At 57.2% G+C, this 25,747-nt stretch overlaps 1 long non-coding RNA gene across 2 annotated transcripts in view; it reads right to left on the reverse strand.

Annotated features, from left to right (window-relative positions):
- Positions 1-356: 356 nt before the first annotated feature.
- LOC128816746 (uncharacterized) overlaps positions 357-25,747 on the reverse strand; it is a 44,699-nt gene continuing 19,308 nt past the window's right edge. Inside the window, exons 3-4 of one of the 2 annotated variants that reach the window (XR_008440005.1) lie at positions 7,256-7,394; positions 357-1,158 (exon numbers count right to left, since the gene is read on the reverse strand). This is a non-coding gene — a long non-coding RNA (uncharacterized LOC128816746). The remainder of the gene's footprint in view (positions 1,159-7,255; positions 7,395-25,747) is intronic. The other variant, XR_008440004.1, reaches the window with a different exon arrangement.

Consider the following 25,747-nt stretch of genomic DNA (forward strand, 5'->3'; position numbering starts at 1 on the left):
AAACGGATATTTCCACTACATAAATATCCCTTTTATGTTCCATTTCCACAGGGCACCTTCCGGTGCTTACAGGGTAGGAGGGAACAGAATCCAGGACAATTAACAGCAGGATTTTAGGGGAAATAATTTGCATTTCAGTGGCTTTTGGTGCAGGAGGGACAGCAGTGGTGGTTAAAGGCTGGAAAGGGAAGAGGGAAAGGATGGGAGAACTTTCCTGCAAAATAAAGGTGTTAAACTCCTGGGCTGACTTTGTTAGGACAGGAGTTCCTCAAGGTTTCCTGGACAATCCAAAGCATCCCCAAAACCCCCTGGAAAAGAAACGTGGCAAATGGAAAACAACATCCAGCACTCACAGAGCCAGTGGGGTTGGTTTATTAAATGCAATTTAATTGTCTCTGAGGGTGACATTCCCCTCACTGTGACATTCCCCTCGCTGGGGTTGGGTTTCCCTCCCATTCCTGCTCCTGCTCCGCGGTCCCACCTGGACTGGGATGCACTGGGATGCTCCAGCTGGGGCAGAAGGAGCCTCCTGAGGCCACCCAGCACAGGATGAGCCTCTGCCACTCTGAAAGCCCAGCACCAGCTCAGCTCCTGCTCTTCAAAGGCTCCAGCTCCCACCACGGGATCCACTGCAGCTCCAGCATCCTCAGGAAACACCCAAAGCCCCAAAAAGCAGCAAAAAAAAAGAGCAGAGGGGTAAAAATAAACACCAGAAAAAAAATCCACTGGAAACCGGGGAAGCGCTTGGTCCTTGGCAGAGAACAGCACTGAGCTCCTGCTCGACCCAAGAGCTCTTCTCCATCCATCCATCCATCCATTGGCAGGATCCAAAAGGGTAATTCCCAAAGCCCAGCAGAAAGTTGCTCATTTGTCCTGTCAGTTCCAGGTGGGAGCAGCTCAGCTCCTGCAGGGATGTGCAGCCCAGCCAGGCTGGGGGGTGTGGAGCTGGATTTGTGTTTGGAGCTCGGGGCAGAGCCTCTCCCAGCCCTGACGTTCCATCGCTGCCCAGGGGAGCTGCTGGTCCCTGCTGGTCCCTGGTGGCCCTGGTGGCCCTGGTGGCCCTGAGCTCCAGCTGCAGTGTCCGTCCTGTCCCCGGGAGCTGCTCCTGGCTGTCCTGGCTGTCCCTCTGTCCCTCACTCCGAGCCTTCAGCACGGACTCTGCCAAGGAAAAGCAGCGTTAATGGAAGGGCCAGGCAGAGCTGGAGCAGGGGCTGACCCTCCCTCGGCACCAAATCCAGGCTTTGGAGCGATGTGGGAAGGAGGAGATGGAGGAGCAGCCCCAGACCCTTCTCTTCTTTCCCCCCAGCCTCTGCTGTGCAGTCCAACACGCTGCTGGGAACCACAGCTGGGAGATCCTCCTGCCTGCCCAGCACCTCCTGCCCCTCGGGCACCACGGAGCTCTGCAGGGCACCGACCCCGAATTCCCAGGGGCTGGGCACCACAGCACGGTGGGATCTGGGACGGGCAGGGAGCTAAAACCCTGCTGGTGGCAGCCCTGAGGCACCTCCTGAGCTCTGCAGGGCACCGACCCCGAATTCCCAGGGGCTGGGGATCACTGCACAGCGGGATCTGGGATGGGCAGGGAGCTCAAAGATGGGTGGTGGCATCCCAGAGGCACCCAAGAACATCCAGAGGCACCTGGAGAGCATCACTGGGGTTTGCAAGGCACCAACCCCGAATTCCCAGGCTCTGGGGAGCAGAGACCAGCGGGATATGGGACAGGCAGGGATCTCAAGCATCGGTGGTGGCACCCCAGAGGCACCTGGAGAGCATCACTGGGGTTTGCAAGGCACCAACCCCGAATTCCCAGGCTCTGGGGAGCCGTGCACAGCGGGACGTGGGACACGCAGAGAAGCTGGTGACACCGCAGAGGAGAACATCCCGAGGGTCCAACCCCTCCGCCGGCAGCCCACAGCCCCTCAGGAGGGCACGGAGCTGCAGCCGAGCCCGGGGGTGCAGCTGTGAGTGCCCGAGGAGCCGCGCCCGGTTTGCGCAGGGAGCGCCCGGGCAGAGCCGCGTTTGAAGGAGCCGCGGCCGGGAGCGATCAGAGGCGCAGGGCGATAGCGCAGCCCCCGGGCTGCTCTGATCTCTTATCTCGGGCTCGAACGCGGGGAACACCCGCACATCAAAGGCGCTTCCGGCCGCCTCCACCCCGGAGGAGCCTTCGGGCAGCTCGGGATGCGGCCGGAGCTCCGCGGGGATGGGGCAGGGACACACCGGGAGCGATGTCCCCATCCTGTCCTGGGGACATCAGCACAGCACTGCAGGGACACACCGGGAGCGATGTCCCCATCCTGTGCTGGGGACATCAGCACAGCACTGCAGGGACACACCGGGAGCAATGTCCCCATCCTGTGCTGGGGACATCAGCACAGCAGTGCAGGGACACACCGGGAGCGATGTCCCCATCCTGTCCTGTGCTGGGGACATCAGCACAGCAGTGCAGGGACACACCGGGAGCGATGTCCCCATCCTGTCCTGTGCTGGGGACATCAGCACAGCAGTGCAGGGACACACCGGGAGCGATGTCCCCATCCTGTCCTGTCCTGTCCTGGGGACATCAGCACAGCACTGCAGGGACACACTGGGAGCGATGTCCCCATCCTGTGCTGGGGACATCAGCACAGCAGTGCAGGGACACACCGGGAGCGATGTCCCCATCCTGTCCTGTGCTGGGGACATCAGCACAGCACTGCAGGAACACACCGGGAGCGATGTCCCCATCCTGTGCTGGGGACATCAGCACAGCACTGCAGGGACACACCGGGAGCGATGTCCCCATCCTGTGCTGTCCTGTCCTGGGGACATCAGCACAGCACTGCAGGGACACACCGGGAGCGATGTCCCCATCCTGTGCTGTCCTGTCCTGGGGACATCAGCACAGCAGTGCAGGGACACACCGGGAGCGATGTCCCCATCCTGTCCTGTCCTGGGGACATCAGCACGTCCTGAAAGTGTGAATTCGGTTCAGTGCCCCAGTTTAACCTGCAGGACAGAGCCCTTTGCTTTCCCCCAAGGAAGACCCAGGGGTCTTTCCCCCAGGGAAGGCCCAGCCAGGCCCCACTGACCCACAAAACCCCACTCCTTCCTTCCCCCCGGCACTGACCCTCAGAGCCAGGCAGATTTCAGGTGCAGCTGATTTTCTCCCGTTCCTCCCCCATTCCCCAGGAGGGATCATCTGCTTCCCTGAGCCCCAGCCCGGAAGGACGAGCAGCACAGGCAGGCCACACACACTGCGAGCCACCAGCGTCTCCTGGCCACCAGCCCCGGGGCTTCTGTCCTCTCCACGAGCCCCCACAACATCCCGGGAGAGCAGGGATGGAGCGAGGGCTCAGCAGCATCCCGGCCAGAGGAGAGGATGCACCCCGAGCCAAGAGAGGAGGTGCTGAGCCTGCAGCAGGACAGGACCTGCACATTTTGGGATGGGATCTGCCCTCCCCAAAGCCGTGTTCTCCAGGAGCAGAGCAAAGTGCAGGAATAAAAACGGGAATTCTGGCTGTGGAGGGTGGGAGCATCCCCAGACGGCGAGAGCACGAACTGTGTGGGCAGCAAAGCCAAACAGGAAAGGGATCCACGAGGCAGGGACAGGATTCTGGCAGCTCCCACCTCCCTGCTGCTCCCTCAGACCCCTGGCCCTGCTCAGACATGCCCCAGTTCCGCTTTTACTGCTGCAATTCTTCCATCCAAAGGGCTGGATTTACAAAAATGCAGCTGGAGAGCCACAGCCCCAATCGCAGGAACTGCTCCCAGCAGAGCTGCCTCAGCACACCGTGCCCTGGCGCTGCACCCACACCCAGGCTGGCCCCAAAAACCTCGGAAAGGGAAGTCCTGGCACGTCTGTGTCCATCCCTCTCTCCCTGTGTCCTTCCCTCCCTGCGTGTCACACGTCCCATCTCACAAGGGGATCCTTCCAGCTCCTTCCTCCCAGCTCCCCCACAGGCAGAACCCCCCAGGCTGGGCCACCTCATGTCCCCAGCCCGCCCAGGAGGTGACCTGGGCTGGGAATTTGGGATCCTTGGGAAGAAATCCTCGCCACGCTGCCTCCTCCGTCACCAGCACCGCAGGATGTGCTGTGCTGTGGAGTCATGGAATGGTTTGGGGGGGAAGGGACCTTAAAACTCATCCAGTGTCACCCCCTGCCACGTCCCACTGTCCCAGGCTGCTCCAAGCTCCCTTGGACACTTCCAGGGATGGGGCAGCTTCTCTGTGGGTTCCTGTGTGCCCTCCAGGGCTGGAGCAGCTGCCTCACTGCAGGAGGACCTAAAGCAGCCAGGAAGGATCAGCCAGGCTCGGGGCAGCCCCTCAGCCCCGAGCCTTCTCCGGGCAGCCCCAGCCCAGCTCCCGGAGCCTGTCCCAAACCACGATCCCCGGGCCGTGCCAGCCAGCCCCGGCAGAGGTGTGGTCACAGCTCCCGGCGGGAGCAGAGCTTTGTTCCCAGGCCACCCCTGCTGGGAAGGTGTTAATGAGTAACCCCGAGCCAGACGGGCGCTGGCAGCTCCGTGAGTCACCGAGAGCCCGGCACAGCCGCCTCTGACTCACGGACACCCGGCCCGAGCCCCCTGGGGCGGGGGGATGCTCAGGGCTGGGGGTCAGACTGGGTGAGACCCCCCCCAAACGCCGCCTCTTTAACCCCAAAATAACCCGGGGTGTGCAGAGCTCCCCGGAGATGCGGCACCACACGAACCTCAGAGGGGCAGGAGGACCAGCAGGAAGGAGCCCAGGACACCCCAGGGGTGGCTCTGATGTGCCCTGGCTGCATCCCAGGGGATGGCCCGGGTGAGTCCTGGCACTGGCTCATTCCCAGAGGGATGCTCTGGGAATCCACTGCTCCCAGCTCCATCCGCAGCTTCCTCCTCAAATTCCAGCCCTGACCAAGCCCCCAAACCTGAGCACAGGTGGAAGCCTAAAAATAGAACTTCTCACCCCCCACCCCCTCCAGGCACACCCCTGAGGACTTTCTCGTTGACACACTCCAACCTGTTCTGCCTCCTGCTCTTTCGAGCAATTTCCCCTCCTTCCCCGCAGGAAAAGGCCACCCTGGCTCCCGAGAGGGTGGCAGGCAGGGCCAGGAATGCAGAAAGTCCCATTCCCCTTCATTTTTGCAGCAGGGTGACATCAGCCTGGGCCAGCCCACGCTGCCCCAGGTTTCAGGAAGTTTTCTGGCAGTTCTGGGTCATTTACTCAAGTGTCCCCACGGTGACAAACCCCTGAGGGATGGGCCGTGCAGTGACATTCCCTGAGCAGGGGCTCTGCTGATTTCCCAGCATTTCTGCTTTCCCTGCTGGAATTCCGGAGCCCCTCGCCGTGGGCAGGCAGGAGCTGGCAGCTCCCCTTGGCTCCTGCCAGCAGCAGGAGCTCCTGGTGATCCATGGGATCCCTGGATCCTCCAAAGGAGCTGGAGGGCTCTGCCCCCTCCTCACCAACAGGAGGTCTCCATTTGCTGCAGGGGAGGTGATCCCTCAGCTTTCAGCTTTTCTATTTTTCACATTCTGTGCTGCTTCAGTGTGTGGGTCTGGGCTTCACATGAGGGGATGCTGAGCTCTGTGCACAGAGCAGGGAGACAAAACAATTCCTTCTCCAGCTGGGCACCAAGGACAAATGATCCAAAGCTCAGGCCCAGGAGCACAAACAGCGTGGGCTGGAGAGAGAAAAACAAGCAGGATGGGAGTGCCTGGGCTAAAGCTGGAATGGGACAATGAACTGCAAGGTGCAAATGGAGCAGAGCTGATCCCAGTGAGAGCCCCCGGGAGCGCTCGTGCATTTTGGGACCATTTTGGTTCCTCTTGGGTGCAGCCCTGGCTGGGCTCTGGTGCTGCCCCAGGTGGATCCATGGAGGAGATCCTTTGAATCAATCCCTGCTTTATCCTTTAGCTCTGCCCAGCCTCTGCTCCAGCTCAGCCTTCCCAAGGCATCGCAGGGATGCTCTGAGGTTCCTCCTGCACCCACAGAGGCGAGCAGGGATTGGATCCCCAGGATAAAAGGGATCACAGGGGGTCCCCTCCTCATTCCCACACCTGTCTCCCATTGCAGTGCACAATAAACTGCTCCCAGGGTGGGAAGAGCTGCAAACCCCCCGTGTCTGTCCCCAGGGAGGGCATGGGTTGGGTTTGGCTGTGCATCCCACAGGATCCCATCCCAGGGATCAGCTCTGCTCCCCACGGCCCAGGGATGTCCCAGAGCCACACATGTGGGGCAAGGAGCTCTCTGGAAAGCTTCGGGTCAGGGAGTGACACCAAACAAAGGTGCAAAAGCCACACTGGAGTCCTGGCCTGTCCCCACCCCTGTTCCTGGAGGTGGGAGGGAGGGAAGGAGGAAAACCCATCCGGCTGCGCACTGATTTCGCAGCTCTGAGCTGATTTCCAGCCCGGGGATTACCCATTTAAGCAGTGTTTTTTCCTGTGCTGACCCTAAGCTGATTAATTCTCTGTGCCCCCTGCTTCTCCCCTCTCTCCCTTCCTCCTTTCCACGGAAAATGAGGGAATGAAATCCCAGTGGAACGAGCTGAGGCAGAGCTGGATGCAGCGCGAGCGGAGCAGAGGGAGACGCTCCCCCAGCCTGACGGGATCCTGCCTCCCTGCAGGGCTTCCAACCACCACTGTCTGCATCTCCTTATCCCAAAGGACCTGATATCCCTGTGGGAAGGGAGAAATCTCCCTGCCCAGGATCCCAGCAGGTCACGGTGAGGCCCATCAGCACCAGCATTGCCCTCCCAGTGCAATGGGAATTGTTGGTCCTGGAGATGCTGGTGGGACAAGAGCATCCAAGATCCAAGAGCCAAGAGCAGCCAAACCTGCCCTGGCACGACCCAGCCGTGCTTCCCCAGGGGCAGGAATCTCCTTTCCCAAGTGCCATCACTCCCTGTGAGCCCTGGGATGCTCCAGCCTTTGCCCCTTAAAGGAGGAATTTCAGGAGGAGGAATTTTGGACGCCCAGGATTGGGGGATGCAAAGAGCGCAACCCTTGGGGAGCCCCCAGGGCGCCTCCATCCCAATGCCCAAAATTCCCAAAGCACAGGGCAAAGCCAGGTGTGCCAGGGCACCTCTCCCACCCCTGGCACGGCAGGAAAGCTGGGAACACACCCATCCCTATAAAAAGATAATGACAGAACCCAGCAGCAGGGAAATTAGCACAGCAAAACTCTGCTTCGTTCCCACCAGGATCTGGATCAAGAGGCAAAATTCCCTCTCAGCTGCAGCAGGAAGGGCCCTGGGGTCAGGATTAGGGGTTGGGGAAGGGTGGGAAAATCCAGGACTCACCTGGAATTTGGTGCTCAGAGGGGAGTGGATTTGGGGCTCTTTGTCCCTTTTTGGGTGCCTGAATCTGGAGAGTGGCACCAAAAACCCTCCAGGAGCATCGAGCAGGGCAGGGCTTGAGGCACGGAATCGATGGTGAGGCCTAAAAGTGGGGAATTTAAAAAGGGATTCCCTGTAAATGGCTTCCCTTGAATTGGAACAGAAAACTGGGATAAAACATGGGTAAAGCATGGGTAAAACGTGGATAAAACACTGCTAAAATATGGATAAAATGTGGGTGAAACATGGATAAAACATGGATAGAATGAGGATAAAACACTGCTGAAATATGGGTAAAACATGGGTGAAACATGGATAAAACACAGATAAAACAGATAAAATATGGATAAAACACAGATGAGAACAGATAAAACATAGAAAAAATATGGATAAAACACAGCTAAAACATGGATGAAACACAGATAAAATATGGATAAGACATGGGTAAAACATGGATAGAACAAGGATAAAACACTGCCAAAATATGGCTAAAACATGGATACAACATAGATAAAAACCAGATAAAACATGGACATAACATAGATAAAACATGGATAAAGCATGGATAAAACACAGCTAAGACATGGATAAAACATGGATAAAATAAGGATAAAACACAGATAAAATCCAGATAAAACATGGATAATATATGGATAAAACACAGATCAAAACCAGATAAAACATGGATAAAATATGGATAAAACACAGATAAAATCCAGATAAAACACAGATAAAACATGGATAAAATATGGATAAAACACAGATAAAATCCAGATAAAACACAGATAAAACATGGATAAAAGATGGATAAAACACAGATAAAATCCAGATAATATATGGATAAAACACAGATAAAATCCAGATAAAACACAGATAAAACATGGATAAAAGATGGATAAAACACAGATAAAATCCAGATAAAACACAGCTAAAACATGGATAAAATATGGATAAAACACAGATAAAATCCAGATAAAACACAGATAAAACATGGATAAAACATAGATAAAATCCAGATAAAACATGGATAAAATATGGATAAAACACAGATAAAAATCAGATAAAACATGGATAAAATATGGATAAAACACAGATAAAAACCAGATAAAACATGGATAAAACACTGGAAAGGAACTGGGAAAAGCCTTCATCCCACCTGGATCCCCATCCCGAACTCTGCCCGTTCCCTCCTGATCCCAAAGCTCCCAGCGACCACGGCGTGGATCCCACAGCTCTGACCCCACAGGGAGCCCAAGGAAAAGGGGAGAGCGCAAGAAAAAGCGTTTTGTTTTCCTTAGGTTTGTCCAAAGTGGGTTCCAGCAAGGTCTCCAAAACTAAATCTCATGGATTTGAGGGGAAAAAAGGAAGTTTTATTCCACACCCACTCAACGGATTCCCTCTGGAAGCGACACTCAGCCGTGCGTGGCCGTGTTTGGGCTGGCTCACGGATCATCCCAAAAACCACTGGGATTCCCGGGATCCAAACCCATCCCTGGGATGGGGAAGGGTCGCAGAGAGGGTTTGGTGACCCCCAAAATCCCACGGGGCCAGAGGGAGGGAAAGCATGTACTGAGGAGAGCACGGAGGAATGTTCTCCCAGCCGAGCCCGTCCCAGAATTGATCAGGAATTTTTGGAAGTTGTCCCTGGCTGAGAAACGCCAGCGGCACGAAACCTAAACTGGACGCAGGAATATAAAAATGTAGGTCAAAAAAAACAACAAAAAAAAAACCCCGAGTGAAAAGCTCCTTGTTCCTCCCTGTGGTGCCATCCCAGGGGGAAAAGCTTGGGAAGGGCAGGGAGGGAAGAGCACCTGGAAAAGGGCTCAGCCCTGGGGGTTTTGTGGGGCACAGGAGCCGATCCTGCGGTGCCAGGGCAGGAGGGCACCCTCAGCCACGGGGCACACGCTGGCTTCCTGTCATTTCCAAGGTTTTCCCGGTTTTTCCAGGGATTCTGCTTGGCTTCCTGTCATTTCCAAGGTTTTCCCGGTTATTCCAGGGATTCTGCTTGGCTTCCTGTCATTTCCAAGGTTTTCCTGGTTATTCCAGGGATTCTGCTTGGCTTTGTGTCATTTCCAAGGTTTTCCCGGTTTTTCCATGGATTCTGCTTGGCTTCCTGTCATTTCCAAGGTTTTCCTGGTTATTCCATGGATTCTGCTTGACTTCCTGTCATTTCCAAGGTTTTCCTGGTTATTCCAGGGATTCTGCTTGGCTCCGTGTCATTTCCAAGGTTTTCCCGGTTATTCCAGGGATTCTGCTTGGCTTCCTGTCATTTCCAAGGTTTTCCCGGTTTTTCCAGTGATTCTGCTTGGCTTCCTGTCATTTCCAAGGTTTTCCTGGTTATTCCAGGGATTCTGCTTGGCTTCCTGTCATTTCCAAGGTTTTCCCGGTTATTCCAGGGATTCTGCTGTTCGGTTTGAGGCACAGAGCCATCAATGCCTGTTCCCATCATCCCACCGATCCCATCATCCCGGTGTCCCGGGGCACAGCAAGGAGGGGAGAACCCAAAGGCAGCCATTTCCCACAGAATCCCCATTTCCCCCACAGTCCCCACTTCCCTGCACAGAATCCCGATTTCCTCACACAGAATCCCCATTTCCCCCCACAACCCTCATTTCCCCCCAGACCCCATTTCCCCCCACAGAATCCCCATTTCCTCACACAAACCCCATTTCCTCACACACAGTCCCGATTTCCCTCACAGACCCCATTTCCCCCCACAGAATCCCCATTTCCCCCACAGTCCCCATTTCCCTGCACAGAATCCCCATTTCCTCACACACAGTCCCCATTTCCCTCACAGTCCCCATTTCCCCCACAGTCCCCATTTCCCTCACAGTCCCCATTTCCCCCACAGTCCCCATTTCCCCCACAGAATCCCCATTTCCTCACACAATCCCCATTTCCCCATACACAATCCCCATTTCCCTCACAGTCCCCATTTCCCCCACAGTCCCCATTTTCCCCCACAATCCCGGGATGATTCCTGTTGGAAAACACCCCCGAGTTCCTCCCGTCCAACCACGACCCCGGTGCTGCCGGGGCCACCACAAAGCCCCGTTCCCAAGCAGGACGGTGCTCCCACCCCTCCAACAGCACCCTGAGGTTTGATCCCAAAATCCCAGCGAGTTTCAGATCCCATGAAAGAGCCCCCAAATGCCCCAGGGCCAAACAGGCTTGCTTAGGACAGGGTTTTGTCACCCAATCCCGACAGATCTTTGGGATAATTCCCAATCCCTTCGGCACAACCTTCACAAGCATCTCCTTCCCCCTCACTGACATCCAGGTAAGATCCACCTGGAGACGGATTTTGGGAGAAAATCCCACCTTCCTGCAGAACTGGGTGCTCCCAGCGCCCTGCCCTGCCGAGCTGGGGAACAGCTGATCCCTTTTCAACACTTCCACATATCCCAGCTGTAATTTACAGAGCTCATTTCCCCGGCACCCCGAGCTCAGCACCCGCCTGCACTGGCAGCTTTGTTTGCTTTAATTGAGGGGGGGGGGGGAAAAAACCTGGAAAAAAGGAAAACTCCTCTCCCAACCCCCTGGTTTCATTTTCCAGCTGCCTTGATTTATTGATTGGCCCATTCCCTTCGAATGGGCTCTCCCTGCCCGAGCCTGGGGGTTTCCTGCGGGGCAGGGATTTGAGGGGCTCCTGCCATGTCCAGGGAGTTCATTCCCAGCAGCATCCCTTGCATTTGAGCAGGAGGAAAGCTGGGAGCAGCTGCATCCCTGCTGGATCCTGCTGCACCCTCCATCCCCAGCCCTGCTTGTCCCTTTTCCCGACTCCCTGCTCCCAGCATCCCCACAACAACAGCCACTCTACAGCAAAGCAAGATTCCACGGGAGATATCTCCACGGGATAACAAAAGGGCTGCAGGCACAAAACCTGATTTTTCCAAGCTACACCCACTGCGCTGCTCCCTCCTTCCTCCTGGCTGTGCTGGTTTGTGGTTGAAGCCATAAAACTGCAATGGGAAGTGGGATTTGGGAAGTGGGATTTGGGATTGGAATCCCAAGGGCTGAACAGCTCCATCCCAGCCCCTCCTTAGGGCAGGTGAGGAGGAAACCTGGCCAGTGCTGGAGCAGTGCCCAGCCTTCCTCCCTCCACCCTCCTCCTCTCCCTTGGGCAGGATCCAGGGCCCAGAGCCTGCAGGGAGAACTCCCAGCGGATGAGATCTGCATCTCCCTTAATTAAATTGTTCCTTTGGGATTAAAGGAGAGGGCTCTGCCCAGCCCAGGCTGCAGCGCCGAGCCCGCAGCACGCTGGGTTTTCCCTGCAGGAGCTGGAGGAGAGGGAGGCTCCACATCCAGGGGGGTGCTCAGAGCAGCTGGAGAGCTCTGGAATGGACAGAGAGGATGGGTGAAAGCTCAGGATGGAGACCCAGTTCACCCAGTTCAACCACTGCAGCCCAGTTCATCCAGCCCAGTTCACCCAGTGCAGCCCAGCTGATCCAGTGCAGCCCAGTTCAACCAGTACAGCCCAGCTATGCCAGTCCAACCCAGTTCACCCACTGCAGCCCAGTTCACCCAGCCCACTTCACCAGTTCAGCCCAGTTGACCCAGTACAGCCCAGTTCACTCAGTCCAACCCAGCTGATCCAGTGCAGCCCAGTTCAACCAGTACAGCCCAGCTGTGCCAGTCCAACCCAGTTCACCCAGTCCATCCCAGTTCACCCAGTGCAGCCCAGCTGTGCCAGTCCAACCCAGTTCACCCAGTGCAGCCCAGTTCACTCAGTCCATCCCAGTTCACCCAGTCCAACCCAGTTCACCCAGTGCAGCCCAGCTGTGCCAGTCCCAGCACTGGGATGCCCAGGGAAGGCCATGGAAGTCTGTGTGGGGAACAGCCCCTGTGGTTTCCCAGCTTTGTGGGCTCCTACAGATCGTCCCCAGTCCCAAACTGGGATCATCTGGGAGAGAGATCCCGACCCCACTGAAATTAAACACAACGAAAATAAAGGAGGAACACTGGGCATGGAGCAGCTGCAGCCATTGCAGCCCGAAGCATTCCAGTTAAACCATCCCACTGAAGGTGGGGATGTCCCAGCTGCCCTGGCAGAGGAGGGGGTGCTCCCCCAGCTCCCTCCAGCCCAGTTCCACCAGTCCAGCCCGGTCCGACTGCTGGGAGCCACGTCTGCCGTGGGTTTGGCCCCTCACAGTCAGGGCTTTTTGAAATCCTCTCTATCTCCGAGGAGCTGAGCCCTGGCTGAGCCCCAGCTCCCAGCCCAGGACAAACACAGCCTACCTGGCCTGGAAGTGCCAGAGGCTCGCAGGCACCATCCCTCTGGATAAACATCCCAGCAAAGCCAGCCCTGGGCGCCGCAGGAACGCTGCGTGCACGGGGTGAAGTGTTTGGGAACACTGGAGCACAGGAGATGCTCTCCCTCCCTCCCTCCCTCCCTCCCTCTCTCCTGCCTGCCCAGGCTCGGCTCTTAAAGGGGATTTAAAGGCCAAGCCCAGCACCAGGCTCGGGAGGAGGAGGAGGCTGAGCCACCTGGGGGTCCAGGACAGGCAGGTGGACGTGTCCCCGTGTCCCTCACACCCCTGGGGAGGCACAAACAATGCTGGGCAGGCAGGAGAGCCAGGGCTGGGATGCAGAGGGGGATCCAGGAATGGGCACAAAAAGAGCTGCAGGGAAAGCCCCGAGCCAAAGGTCAGGATTAGGGTCTCACACACTCACCCTGCACCAGGGCTGAGGATGGATCCAAACTGACACAGCAGGGTTAGGATGGTTATGAGGAAAAACTTCTTCCCTGGCATGGTGGGGAGGTTTGGAATAGAATTCCCAGAGAAGCTGTGGCTGCTCTGGATCCCTGGAGTGCCCAAGCCAGGCTGGAGCAGTCTGGGACAGTGGGAGGTGTCCCTGCCCATAGTGGCACTGGATGAGCTTTAGGGACCTTCCCAACCCAACCCACCCCAGGATTCCACGCTCAGCGTTGCCAGGATGAATGATCCTGGCTGGAGATCCCTGCTCCCCACCAACAGGAACGCTCCATTGTGCACAAGGAGCACGGAGAGGAGATTCCTGCCCCAACTTCCCAAAGCAGGTGCCACAATTCCAGCCGCGCCAACCTTTCCCAAGGGATCACCCAGCCCCATTTCCCCTCTCCTTTCTCCCTCTCCCTGCCCTCCATCCGTTGCTTTTCCAGCTTCCAGAGGGTTAAAGGTGTGTTCTCCCGCAGGGCTGGGCTCCTTTCCCTCCCTCCTGCCCCTCTTTTCCCGGCATGGAGACCGGAGGCTCTCCAGATTTAATCTCCAAGACAAACAGCCTGGAGCTGAGCCTGCTCCATGTGCACTCAGCCCACGGATCCGGAGGAGCAGGGCCAGCCTTGGGGCTCTGCCCACCCCTCCCGGGGTCCCCGTGCCACAGAGGTGGCCCCAGCTTTGCAGCAGGGCTGGTTTGGAGCTGGGAGTGAAGGAATTCCCACCCCGAGAGCCTCTGGGTGGGTTTTTATGGGATGGGAGCAGTGGAGATTCCACAGGGGCTGACGGATGTGGGAAGGGGCGGAAGGTGAACCTGAAAACACCAAATGTGGCCCTGAGTGTGGCTCGGGGTGCTGGTGCAGTGAAGAACCAGGTGGTTTGCCCCAAAAAGTCACCGTTTTATGGCCATTCCTCCTGAGAGGCCGGGAAAAATCCGGAGGAGGAGGTTTGGGAGCTGCTGGAAGTCACCTGGAACAAGCCAGGGGTTCGTGCATCCTTCAAGGTCACCGCTGTGACAAAGGTTTAAATGTCACACCAGATCAGAGCCCAGCATTCCAGAGAGATCCGGGGAACACCTGGATGCTCCCGTTGGAAGAGGAAGGAAAACATCTCCAGGCTATTTGGCAAGGGGAGCCTCCCATGAAACACCTCCCAGTGGGAAGTTGGGGAGATTGGGATCATTTTCCACAGGGAATGGGAGTGCAGAGGGTGCCACCAGCAGGGAGCTGGGCTTAGCCTTGGAGCAATCCCAAAATCCATCTTCCATCCTTCAAAACAACAGGCAAAAACCTGCTGGGCAGGAGTTGGGTCTGGTCTGGACATTTCACTTACTTCACCCTGAGAAATGCGTTTTCCTGCGATGCTGTGGGACTTCCAGGAGGGAACAACTCCCCCATCCAAACTTAGAGCCTCCAGCACAGCCTGAGAACCGAATTAGCTCCGAATGGATCTGGGATCACCTGGATCTGGGGTCACCTGGGATCTGCCCACCCCCCCAGGTCTAGAATTGCTTTCTGAGGATGGTGGCTGCATTGATCCCACCCCTCACCGAAGTTTCCATGAAAAAGGCTCTTCCATAAAACCCAGGGGAGCAATAAAAGTATAAATAGTGCTGCAGGCACCACCAAACGGGGCCGTTTGAAGTGCATTTATTTTTTCCCTGCACTCTGTGGAGTGGTATTTAAGGATGAAGGGAGGAGGAGGAGGAGGGTGAATCCGAGCTGCTCTGTGCAAACACCCCACAGAGCTCTGGTGGTCTCCCAGAGCCAGCCAGGGGCTCCAGCCCCCCAAATTAATGACCTGGCCCCACCTTTCATGTGCCACCCACGGCAATACATCAAGCATTTCTCCCTGGCTGCAGCCCGGGGCTCCCAGTGCTCCAAAATCCCAGCCCGGCTCCCTCCACCCAAATATTTCTCAATATTTGCCTTTGAGATATCTTTTGATATCAGAAGGTGGCCACAGCCCCGGCCCTGAGCTCGCTGGTGGTCCCAAAACAAGCAGCCAGAGGATCTCAGCCCAGCCTCGGCCAGGTCCTTGTGGGCAGCCACAAACCCTTCAAAGGGCCCAGGAACAGCCAGGCTCCAGTTCCCTGCGGCCACCAAACCCCGCCCGGGGGCCACTGCTCAAAGTGAGCTCAGTGTGCCCAAAATCCCGGCCAGGAGGGGCTGGGCAGGCAGGAGGGGAAGGAGGGAAAGCCACAGCTCCTGTGCCCCATCCAAGGCACGAGTTCAGCGGGTTCCCTGGGAAGAGCATTTCTCCTCCACGGGGCCAGGACAGGGACAAAGGGGACACTGTCCCTTCACTCCCAGCTGGCCAGGAAAGGGGGGACAGCCCCAACAGCTCTGTCACCCCACCAGGGGTGCCTTGGGGACAGAGGGGTCCCCTGCTCACGGAGCCAAAACCTCCTGTGGGTTTTTCCCCTGCTCTCTGCCCCCAGGCTCCAGCAGGGATGGACTGGGGGAAATGAAGGAATCGTGTCCCCTGCAGCCACAGTGGGGACAAGGAGCTGCCACTGGTGGGCTGGGACGTCCTGGGATCAGCCCAGCCAGGGGGTCCCACCAGCCAGGATGAGGGAGAGCACCTGGGAACTGCTGGGAACAGCCCAGGGATGGCAAAACCCCTCAGGTTTTCCCTGTCCCCGTTAATTAGTGCTGGAGAAGTCCTCAGAGACCCCTCCCTCTCACCCAGGGGTTGGGTTCCTTCCCAAACGCTCACTCCAGCGTTTCCTTCCTTTGCACCTTCCTCCACTGCCACTGAATTCCCAGATTTTCAAGGATGAAACTCCACCTCCATTTTCTGCTCTACATCATTGTCCATGTCACACAAACGGGGAAACTGAGGCACGGGGAGGTGACCAAATCCAGAGGATTTCCCTAAATCCAGAAATGCTGTGGAGGCCATCGTTCACCCCTCATCCAGGCTGCAATGTTGGATCTGTTCTTCCCCAGTTCCCAAAGGCAGAGCTCTCCCCAGGCTTCACCTCATCCCCTGCACGACAGCAACAATAACTCACCAATTAATTAATTAATCAATCAATCCATCAGCTGCTCCCTCAGCACTTTCTGTCCAGCCAGTTCTCCCCTATATTTTTGTTCCAGGCAGGAATATTGCCCCTGGCACAAACCAGGAGCAGGAGTTGGATCGGGATGGTTGCCCCGGATCCCCCGTGGGATCAGCCAAGGAACAACCCCCACCCCCCTCCCCCCCTCTGGGAGCCAGGGAATTTTGGATTCCAAGATAACAACAGCCCCAAGCTGCTTTTTCCATCTGGAGCCTCGGGAGCCCCCGATCCGGGCAGGAAGCTGGAGAGGACGGTCTGTGGTGTTGGAACATCTGCTCTGCAACACCCAGGAGCCCCTTCTGGCCAAAAGCCTCAGGGCTGGAGCACGGGGGGTCTGAAAGATGCTGCAGCTGCTGGGAAGAGCCTGGCTGAGCTCCTGGCATCCCGGGAATCCCAGGAGATCAGCACATGGAGCCCAGGGTGGCATCCCACGGAGAGCCAGGTGGCTCTCCCTGCCTGCTCACACCCAGGTGACAGCCCCACGTCCTGTTTGCTGGGAAGAGCAGGGAGAGCCCATTCCTGCCTGGGAATTCCCCAGCTCTGGGCTCTGGGGCTGGGGGGCAGCAGGAAAACAGGGATCAGTCCATGCAGAACACCCATCCCTGCGTCCAGGGGGTCTCACCGTGGCAAAGCCACCTCCCACCCCTGCTGATTCCAACAGGATCTGCCACCCTTCAGGCACTGGAAGTGTAGGAATCTCCCTGTCACAAGGCAGAGATCACCCAGAGGTGTCACTGTCCCCTCCCTGGGGCTGAGGGACTTCCGCCCTGCTCCAGGGACACAGCAGGGATGGACCTACAGATCCAGGGATGGACCTACAGATCCAGGCCCTTTCCCTCCTCACCTCAGGGAACTCACACGGATTTTAACTGAACTCACATGGATTTTAGCATTTCCTGCCAAGGAATTGGGCAGATGTTGGATTCCTGGCAGGGACCTCACGTGTGCTCCCTGAGGAGCTCAGGAGAAGTCTCGGCAGTGCAGGGACAATTCCCTGTGCCCACATTGATCCTTGCAGGACAATTCCCTGTGCTCACATTGATCCATGAAGGACAATTCCCTGTGCCCACACTGATCCATGCAGGGACAATTCCCTGTGCCCACAGTGAAACATGCAGGACAATTCCCTGTGCCCACAGGGATCCATGCAGGACAGCTCCCTGTGCCCACACTGATCCATGCAGGACAATTCCCTGTGCCCACACTGATCCATGCAGGACAATTCCCTGTACCCACAGTGATCCAGCAGGGACAATTCCCTGTGCCCACAGGGATCCATGAAGGACAATTCCCTGTGCCCACAGTGAACCATGCAGGACAATTCCCGTGCCCACACTGATCCATGAAGGACAATTCCCTGTGCCCACACTGATCCATGAAGGACAATTCCCTGTGCCCACACTGATCCATGCAGGACAATTCCCTGTGCCCACAGGGATCCAGCAAGGAATGGGATCACGGGAGCAACACCCCGGGGTAAGGCAGAACAAATCCTCCCATCCATGGCATTCCCAATTCCTGCACTTTGCTTTCCAGTGAATCTGGTCCTGGCCCCACACGAGCAGGGATGAGCCAGAGCTTCACCTGCAGGGATGAAATCCATGCCACGCCTCAGCAGTGTGGATAATCCAAGAAAAAAACCCTTGGAAAGGGGCGCAGGCATGGACACGACATTCCCTCACCGCAGGGCAGCCACAAGGATTTAGGAACCATGGGAATAATAAGAGGAGAAGGATTCTGGGACAAGGCTGACTTGTTTGCACGAGCACAGCTGATTTTCCTGGGAAAACAGCCTGGAAACCACGGGAGAAGCTGTGCAGGAGCAAGGGAAGGGAGGTTTGGAGGCTGGGGATGAGCCCTGGGGGATGCTGGGATCTGCTGCTGCCCAGGGCTCATCCCACACCCCACACCCCACAGCCATTCCAGCTCTCCCAGCCCCGGGATTCCCAGAGAACGATCCCGTCCCGATGTCAGGCTCTTGGCAAGCGCCCTCCCCCTCGACAGACACATCCTGTTGGGATCCTGTTGGGAATTCCAGGAACATCTGCAACCTCCCTCGCCCCAGCTGCGTGTCCGTACCTGCAGCGCCCTCCCACACCCCACAGATCCCACACCCCACAGATCCCACATCCCACAGATCCCACACCCCACAGATCCCACACCCCACAGATCCCACACCCAGCGTGGCTGGAAAGGGCAGCGACGCCTCCCCAGCACCGGAGCCGGAATGTTTTGGTCCCCAGCAAGTCCCCTCGGGGAAATGAATAAATTGGGAATGTCAAAACCAGCCACGTTCCATGGAGCAGGAGAGGAGAAGCACGCGGTGGATTCCCCCTGAGGGAAACCTTGTCCTCTCCAGGAGGAAAATTAGGAAAAGTGGGAGCAGCAGCGTGATCCTGACAAGGAGCAGGCAGGGAGGATGCAGCTGGAGTGCAGGGATGGTCACAGCTGGGAGCAGAGCAGGGATGTGGGACAGGGAGCCTGTAAAACACTGCAAATCCCCCCTGAGTGCTCACAGCCACGGCAGGAGGGCTCTGCAAGCGGTTCCAGGAGAAATCTGGGAATGACAGCTCCTGCTGTCCTATCCTGGTGCTCTGCTAGGGGGAAAATCCCTCCCTCAGAGCAGGAGAAGCCCATCCCATCCTATCCCATCCCATCCCATCCCATCCCATCCCATTCCATCCCACCCCTGCCACGGCCAGGGACACCTTCCACTATCCCAGGCTGCCCCAAGCCCTGGCCTGGGACATTCCAGGGATGCGATATCCACAATTTCTTTGCTCCCACAACCACTGGCAGGGATGAGCTGCAGTGCTGAGGAGCATCGGGGCTGTCCCAGACACCATCCTCATCCTCACCCTCACCCCATGGACAGGGAGCAGAGCCAGGGACAGGCACACAGAGCTGGGTTTGGTTCCCAAGGGGGACAGGAAGGTTTGGCACGTGGCCCTCGTGCTGCGGCCTCTCCGTGCCCAGCTCATTTGGCTGCTGCAGGGAAATCAGGAGCAATGGGAGATGAGGGGGAGCTGATGGGATGCACATCCCCGTTCCCGGCTCTCCCCGGGCACCTCTGCACCTCAGGGGGACAATTCCTGCTCCTGCACCTCAGGAACGAGCTGGAGAGAGGAAGACAAAAGCTTTGTGGAGAGGCTGAATCAATTCAGCTCCGTGCAGAAGGAAATTTGTCCCCTCCGCCAGGAGGAAAACCCAACGGAGCAAGCAGGGAAGGGAGAGCTCTGGGAATTCTGGGGGCAAATCCCCCCCTGGCACTGCCACAGCCCAGGGCACCGTGTGCTGCCCACAGCACTCCCGATTAGGATGCCAGGGCACAGGGAATGAAAGGGAGGAGAAACTCGGCTGAATTGAGAGGCTGAGGCCAGGCCCCGCTCGCCCAGGATTACCCAGAGGAACACGAGGCTCCTCTGCAGAGAAACACCAAGGAACAGAGCAGGCTCCAGGAGGGAGAGGAGAAGGAAAACGAGGGCTCACATGACCTGGCTTTGGGCTCAGGATGAGATGTGGGGCTGCCCGAGGAGCTCAGATCCCGGAGCAGACGCTGGGAATGGCCAATGGGGTCGGCGCTGGGACTGGGGGAGCTGCCACCTCTGTGTGGAGCAGACAGAGAATCCTTCCTGAGGGAGCCACAGTCAGACCTCTCGTGGTGCCCAGCACCTTACGGGGCAGGGATCTGCTGGGGAGCAAGGCTAGAAATGGGATTTTGGATGGACCACTGTGGGTGGAGCAGTGCAGAGCACTCACGCTCCTGCCCCGCTCGGTGCCATCCTCCAAAAGCCTCAACCCCAGCCCCACATCCCGCTCCTCCCGCTCCCCAGGGAATGCCATCCACACTCCCCCTGCTCCTGCAGCCCTGCAGGGACCTGCTGGCCACCAGCAGAGAGCCCTGGCCACTGTCCCTGCAGCCCCGAGGGGCCGGCGCTCCCTGCCAGCCCCAGGGCAAAGGGACACGTCCCCAGCCTGTCCCACCACAAAGGGAAGGCAAAAAGCACCTCCCAGCCACTTTTATCATCCAGTGGGAAAGCTGAGAGCACCCCAGACCCCCGTGGTGCTCCAGGGGACACTCCCTGATTCCTGCATCCATTGAATCTCTGCTGGTTCATTGCCACGGGGGAAAATCCATCCTTGCCGTGGACAGGGCGTTTTTGGAAAAGGCCACTACGACCTCACAAAGCTCCTGCTCCTCCTCCCGAGCCAAGGACAGCATCCATCAGTATCCACACCCCTTCCTCAGATTTCAAATCCACCTGATTTAACCTTCAGGAAAATACCCCAGTCTTCAGAGAGCCGGAGGGGGCAGCACCCATAAACCAGCAGCACCAAAACCTTGAAAAACTGCATTTTATGGAAACATGGAAAGGTTTGGGATGGGAAAAACCTTAAATCCCATCCAGTGCCACCCCCTGCCATGGGCAGGGACACCTTCCACCATCCCAGGGTGCTCCAAGCCCTGTCCAGCCTGGCTTTGGGCAGGGATGAAACAGCCCCAGCCTGTCCTGCACGGAGAATTAAACCCGGCTTAAACACTGGTCAAGGGCAAGGCAAGGCCCCAGGGATGAGCAGCACCTCAAGGTGGCCACCATGACCTCGTGGGATGGGAGCCACCTGCTCCCCCCAGGCCCAGCAGGGATCAGCACAACGGATAAAGGATCCCAAAACCTCACCCACCCCACAGCCCCTTCCCAAAGCTCGTCCTCTTCGCCCTCCTCCCGCACAGGGAGCTGCGGCGCAGCCCTCGAGGTGCTCACAACAAACGTGGGGGCTTCAGGATTGCCCCGGATCCAAGGAAAAGAAAGGAAAGGTTAAACAAGCAGAGAAGGCAACGGCGGCTCCATCCAAGAGCAACAGCGTTTGGCAACTGGGCTTGGAAAAATTCATAATTCTGCAGAATTTCAACAGCGGGGAAGTGGATGGGGAGAGGGGGGAAAAGGCAGCCTGGAAATTCAGAAATCCCTTCAAATTCTCTCCCCAAGCCCAAGCAAGGCTGGGAAATCAGGAGCAACACAACACGTTGTTGATGACTTTTCCATCAAACCCACACTCCAAACCCCCTCTTTGTATCCCAACCTTTGCTCACAGCTCAGCAGGCCCCACGTCTTTTTTTTTTTTTTTTTATTATCCCTCCCCTCCTCTCCCTCCTTTTTAATAATAATAATAAAAAAAAAAAAAGTTATATGACTTTAATTAAATGCACTTATTAAAGGGCGAGCTGTGTGCAGAGGCTGGGTTTGTGCTGCAGGCACATTTTCCAGGGAGCTGCCGAGTGTCTGCATCCGCCCGCCCCGGGCCCTTTTTAATGCCCAAATAAATCCCCACCTGAGGTGCTGACAGCTTTTTATGCACTGAGGCAGCCAAGAAAGTAAACACAGGGGCAAAGTTTTAACCTCTTGCAGGCACAGAAACTCCCCCCCAGTTCGGTCGGGCTCAGGTGGGAAGGCCCAGCAGCCAAAGTGTCCCCCCAGTGTCCCCCCAGTGTCCCCCCAGTGTCCCCAGGGCTCAGCTGGGACAGCCCTGAGCCATCCCAGCCTCTCCCAGCCCTGCCAGCTCAGGGTCCCACCGACAGCAGCAGTAAATAATTATAATTATAATTAATTGCCAAGGAAGTCCCAGGGCTACGGAGATGCTGCAAGGGATGGAGCAGCTCTGGAGAGAGTTCACCTGGAGATGGGAGAGCTCCAGGGAGAGCTCAGAGCCCCTGCCAGAGCCTGCAGGGAGCTTCTAAAAACCAGGGGAAGCAGAGCCACGGAGCAGCTGGAGAGGCAGGGCCGTGCCAGAGCCCGGGGAACAACCCTGACCCCTGTCCCCAGGGCCAACAGGGAATGGCTTCCCTGTGCCAGAGGGCAGGGATAGGTGGGATATTGGGGAGCAATTCCTGCCTGGGAGGGTGGGAAGGCCCTGGAAGAGGATCCCAAGAGAAGCTGTGGCTGCCCCTGGATCCCTGGAAGTGTCCCAGGCCAGCCTGGGGCAGTGGGAGGGGTCCCTGCCCATGGCAGGGGGATGGATCCATGGCCTGGATGGGATTTCAGGTCCTTTCCAAGCCAAACCATCCCATAATTCTGTGACAACAGGAAAGCTCTGCCTTGTCCCAGCTGGAATGCAAGGCTGGAGAGGTGTCAAGCGATGGAAAACATCCTCTGCCTGTGGGAGCCTCCCAGCACCAGCCCTGAGGGTTGGGGTTCCCGGGATGCCAGGCTGGGCCTGACTCCACAACCCCTCCACATTACCCAGGATTTGCATCCCTGTTTCCAAAGCCAAGCCCGGGGTTTGCATGTTGTCAGTGGGGGAGCACAGATGGAGCAGATAATGACCAAACTCCAAACAAATTCAGGAGGGAAGGAAAGGAAGCAAAGCTACAAAAGTGCTGCTTTTTCCTGCGCAAAAACGTGGTGTTCCCCCTTTCCCGTGCTGGAACAGGAGTTTCACCAGAGCTGCCACACTTGGAAACAGCGACTTTGAATTCTAAACGTGTCCAATTCCCAACCTCCCAGCGCAATTAACAGCCACTAATTAACTCCGTGTGCTCAGGCCCTGCCAAAGCCAAGCCAGAGCTGCCAAAAGCAGCACCTCCCAAAGGCTGGATGCAGGGAGCTCCTCCCAGGGATCTGAGGATGCTGCAGCCACCTCCTCCTCCAGAAACCAGAAGATTCCAGCAGCAAGAGCAGCATCCCGAGCTCCTGGATGAGGAATTCCCTGTGGAAATAAAGAATTCCCACACAGAGCTCAGCACTGGGATGGGCTGGGCTGGCATTGCTTCCCCTCCTGGAGCACAGGGAGCACAGGGAGCCTCAGCTCCTGCTCCAGAGGGAAAAGCTGGGATCCTTTGGGATGTCCTGCACTGCACCAAGAGTTGCATGCACCTCATGAGTCCCGTCCAAGCCGGGATATTCTGGGATGCTCTGGCACCTCCCGGCCCAGCCACAAGTGGAAACCAGCGGGGTTCTCCATCCTGCCAGCAGCAACGCTCTGCACTGCTCGTTTAAAGAGCTTTTTTGGGGAATCTGCAGCAGCCCAGCCTTCAGTGGGTCACTGGGGCAGCGCCTGGCAGGGCCGGGCTCCAGCAGGAACCTCCCCCTTGTCTGGAAGAATTACGGCCTCGGCCGCTGCTCCCACATCTGACAAGACGCCGCATGCTCGGCTAATCCTGCCGGAGATTAACTCTGCCCTTGGAATTCCTGCCTCTCCATGTGGCAATTAGGAAAGGTGCTGGTGGTGGGGGGGGTTCCCCTTCTTTAAGCTCTTGGCAGGGCTGGCTGAGAAGGGTTGGGTCAAGGTGGATCTGGTGTCACCTCCCTGAGCCAAGCCCCGGAGCCTCCAGGATGTCCCTTGTCCCATCTGTCACCCCAAAGGCAGCCAAAGGTGCTGCCTCTTTGTGGGGGGAGGAAAGGAGAAGCTGGCCCAGTCCTGGGAGAAGATTTGCTGCCAATGGATCCTCACCAAAATCTGCTCCTCCTCCTCCTCTGCCTCAGGAGCCCCCAAAGTGCCACATCTCACCCCAAACCGGCTGAGATCCAACAGGGGATCCAACAGGGGCACAAAAGGGATCAGCTGCTCCAAGCAATCCCAAAAGCCCAAAGCCTTCAGTTACAAAACAAAACAATTCAACCTAAATCAAGCCTTAGAGAGGAAATCATTCCAAAAACACGAGGATGTGATTCTTTACGGAAGCCCCAGCCTGGTCCCGTGCAGATCCCAATCCCACACTCCAGGGCAGCTGTTCCCACTCCACAGGCACAGAGTGACTCCAGCAGCACTGGTACAGCTTGTGGGAAACTCAGGAAAGGATTCCCTGAACAGAGCAAAGACAACTCCTCCTGTACACTGAGAAAAAGGGAAAAAAAAAAAGGGGGGGAAAAGGGAAAAAAAAATGTATCAAGTGCCTGGAGCTGTCAGAAAGATTTCTGCAGCTTTGGCAAGACAGACACAACTAATTTAGCACGGCCTGGCTGAGGAATATTAAGGAATATTAAGCTGTCAGTCTGGATGATAGGAATTTAATCACCGGGAGCAGATCAAAGCTCGGCAGCACCATCGGAGGTGGGCCGGACACGCAGGGATCAGAGAGTGGCATGGGCAGGAGTGGGGGGCAGGAAAAGCCTGTCCTGCGGGGACAGCCCCCTCCTGGGATGTCACTGCCACAGCGATTGTCGTTTTAGGATGCTGGAATGAGGCTCGGGAGGGCCCTGGATCCCAACTGAAATCCCTCCCCAGAGGGTGGCAAGGCCCTGGCACAGCTGGGGCTGCCCCAAGCCCTGGAAGTGTCCCAGGCCAGGTGGGATTGGGCTGATCCCAACTTCCATCCCCCTCTGCAGGAGGAGCAGCTCAGCCTCTCCCTGGGATCCCCCAGAGCTGTGCCAGGGCCAGCAGCTTCCCCTGGCACCACAGTGCCAACAACATCCCTTTGTGCCACCTCCCTCGATGTCCCTTTGTGCCACCTCCCTCATGGGCACAGGAAGGGGAACAGCAGCTGGGGAGGGAAAATTCCCAACTAGATCCCACTGCTGCCGGGATTTTACCTGGGATGTTTCAACCTTTGGCTGCTCCAGTCATTTTTCCTGGGGTTTGCTGGGCAGGAAACAGAATTCCCAGAAAATCTGCCCACATGTGGGCCTGGGAAAAGCCAGAGCTCACTGCTGGGGGGACAAACCCCTCTGGCACTGGGTGGGCACCGCATCAGCCCAATCCCTCCTGGTGCAGACAATTCCTGGGAGCCTCAGCTCCTGCTCCAGAGGGAAAAGCTGGGATCCTTTGGGATGTCCTGCACTGCACCAAGAGTTGCATGCACCTCATGAGTCCCGTCCAAGCGGGGATATTCTGGGATGCTCTGGCACCTCCCGGCCCAGCCACAAGTGGAAACCAGCAGGGTTCTCCATCCTGCCAGCAGCAACGCTCTGCACTGCTCGTTTAAAGAGCTTTTTTGGGAATTTGCAGCAGCCCAGCCCAGCCTTCAGAGGCCTCTGGAGCCCCCAGCGTGCTTCCCAATTAAGCAGCGCGGCCCTCCCCGATTAGGGAGCCCGGTTACATAAACCTAATTAGCAGGGCTCCACTCCCAGCACGGCCCCTGGCTCTGCTAATCCAGGATTTGTCCCCCAGGAGCTGACGGGAGCTGGCAGTGCCAGCCAGGCTGCTCACGTGGCCCGGGCATGGCAGCTCTGTGCCCCCAGGGACGAGGCAGCAGAGGGGAGCCGGGCTGGCAGCACTCGGGGGGGGCCTCAATCCTCTCCAACAGCCCCAGACAGGATCGACAGCGGAGAAGAAACACCAGGAAAAACACCCCGAGAGCTGGGGAGAAAGGTCAGGAGCAAAGCTGGATCCTCCCCTGCTGCCCCAGCTCCAACAGGAGCTTTTTGGGATGGGGGAGAGGCTGCAGCCACTCTGCTGGACCCCAAAACCTGCAGCAGCTCTGCTGCATCCCCAAAAGTCCTTCCCGACAACTCTGGAGCTCGTGCTGGAGGGAAAGGGAAGTTCCTGTGCTGCCAAGTTCAGCAGAAGCAGCTCTGAGTTAAGCTAATCTTAATTAGGGATCTCCAGGCTAACCCCACATCAATTGCAGGATTCCCCAGGCACTGGAGGATGGCACCAGCTCGTGGTAATTGGATCACTCAAGCTTTGAAAATCAGGATTATTCTAAGTGAAATAAATCCCCAGATCTGACCACAGAGAAAATTCGGATTCTATTCC

The sequence above is a fragment of the Vidua macroura genome, chromosome 19 (genome assembly GCF_024509145.1).
Source record: "Vidua macroura isolate BioBank_ID:100142 chromosome 19, ASM2450914v1, whole genome shotgun sequence".
In the NCBI taxonomy this organism is placed as follows: domain Eukaryota; kingdom Metazoa; phylum Chordata; class Aves; order Passeriformes; family Viduidae; genus Vidua; species Vidua macroura.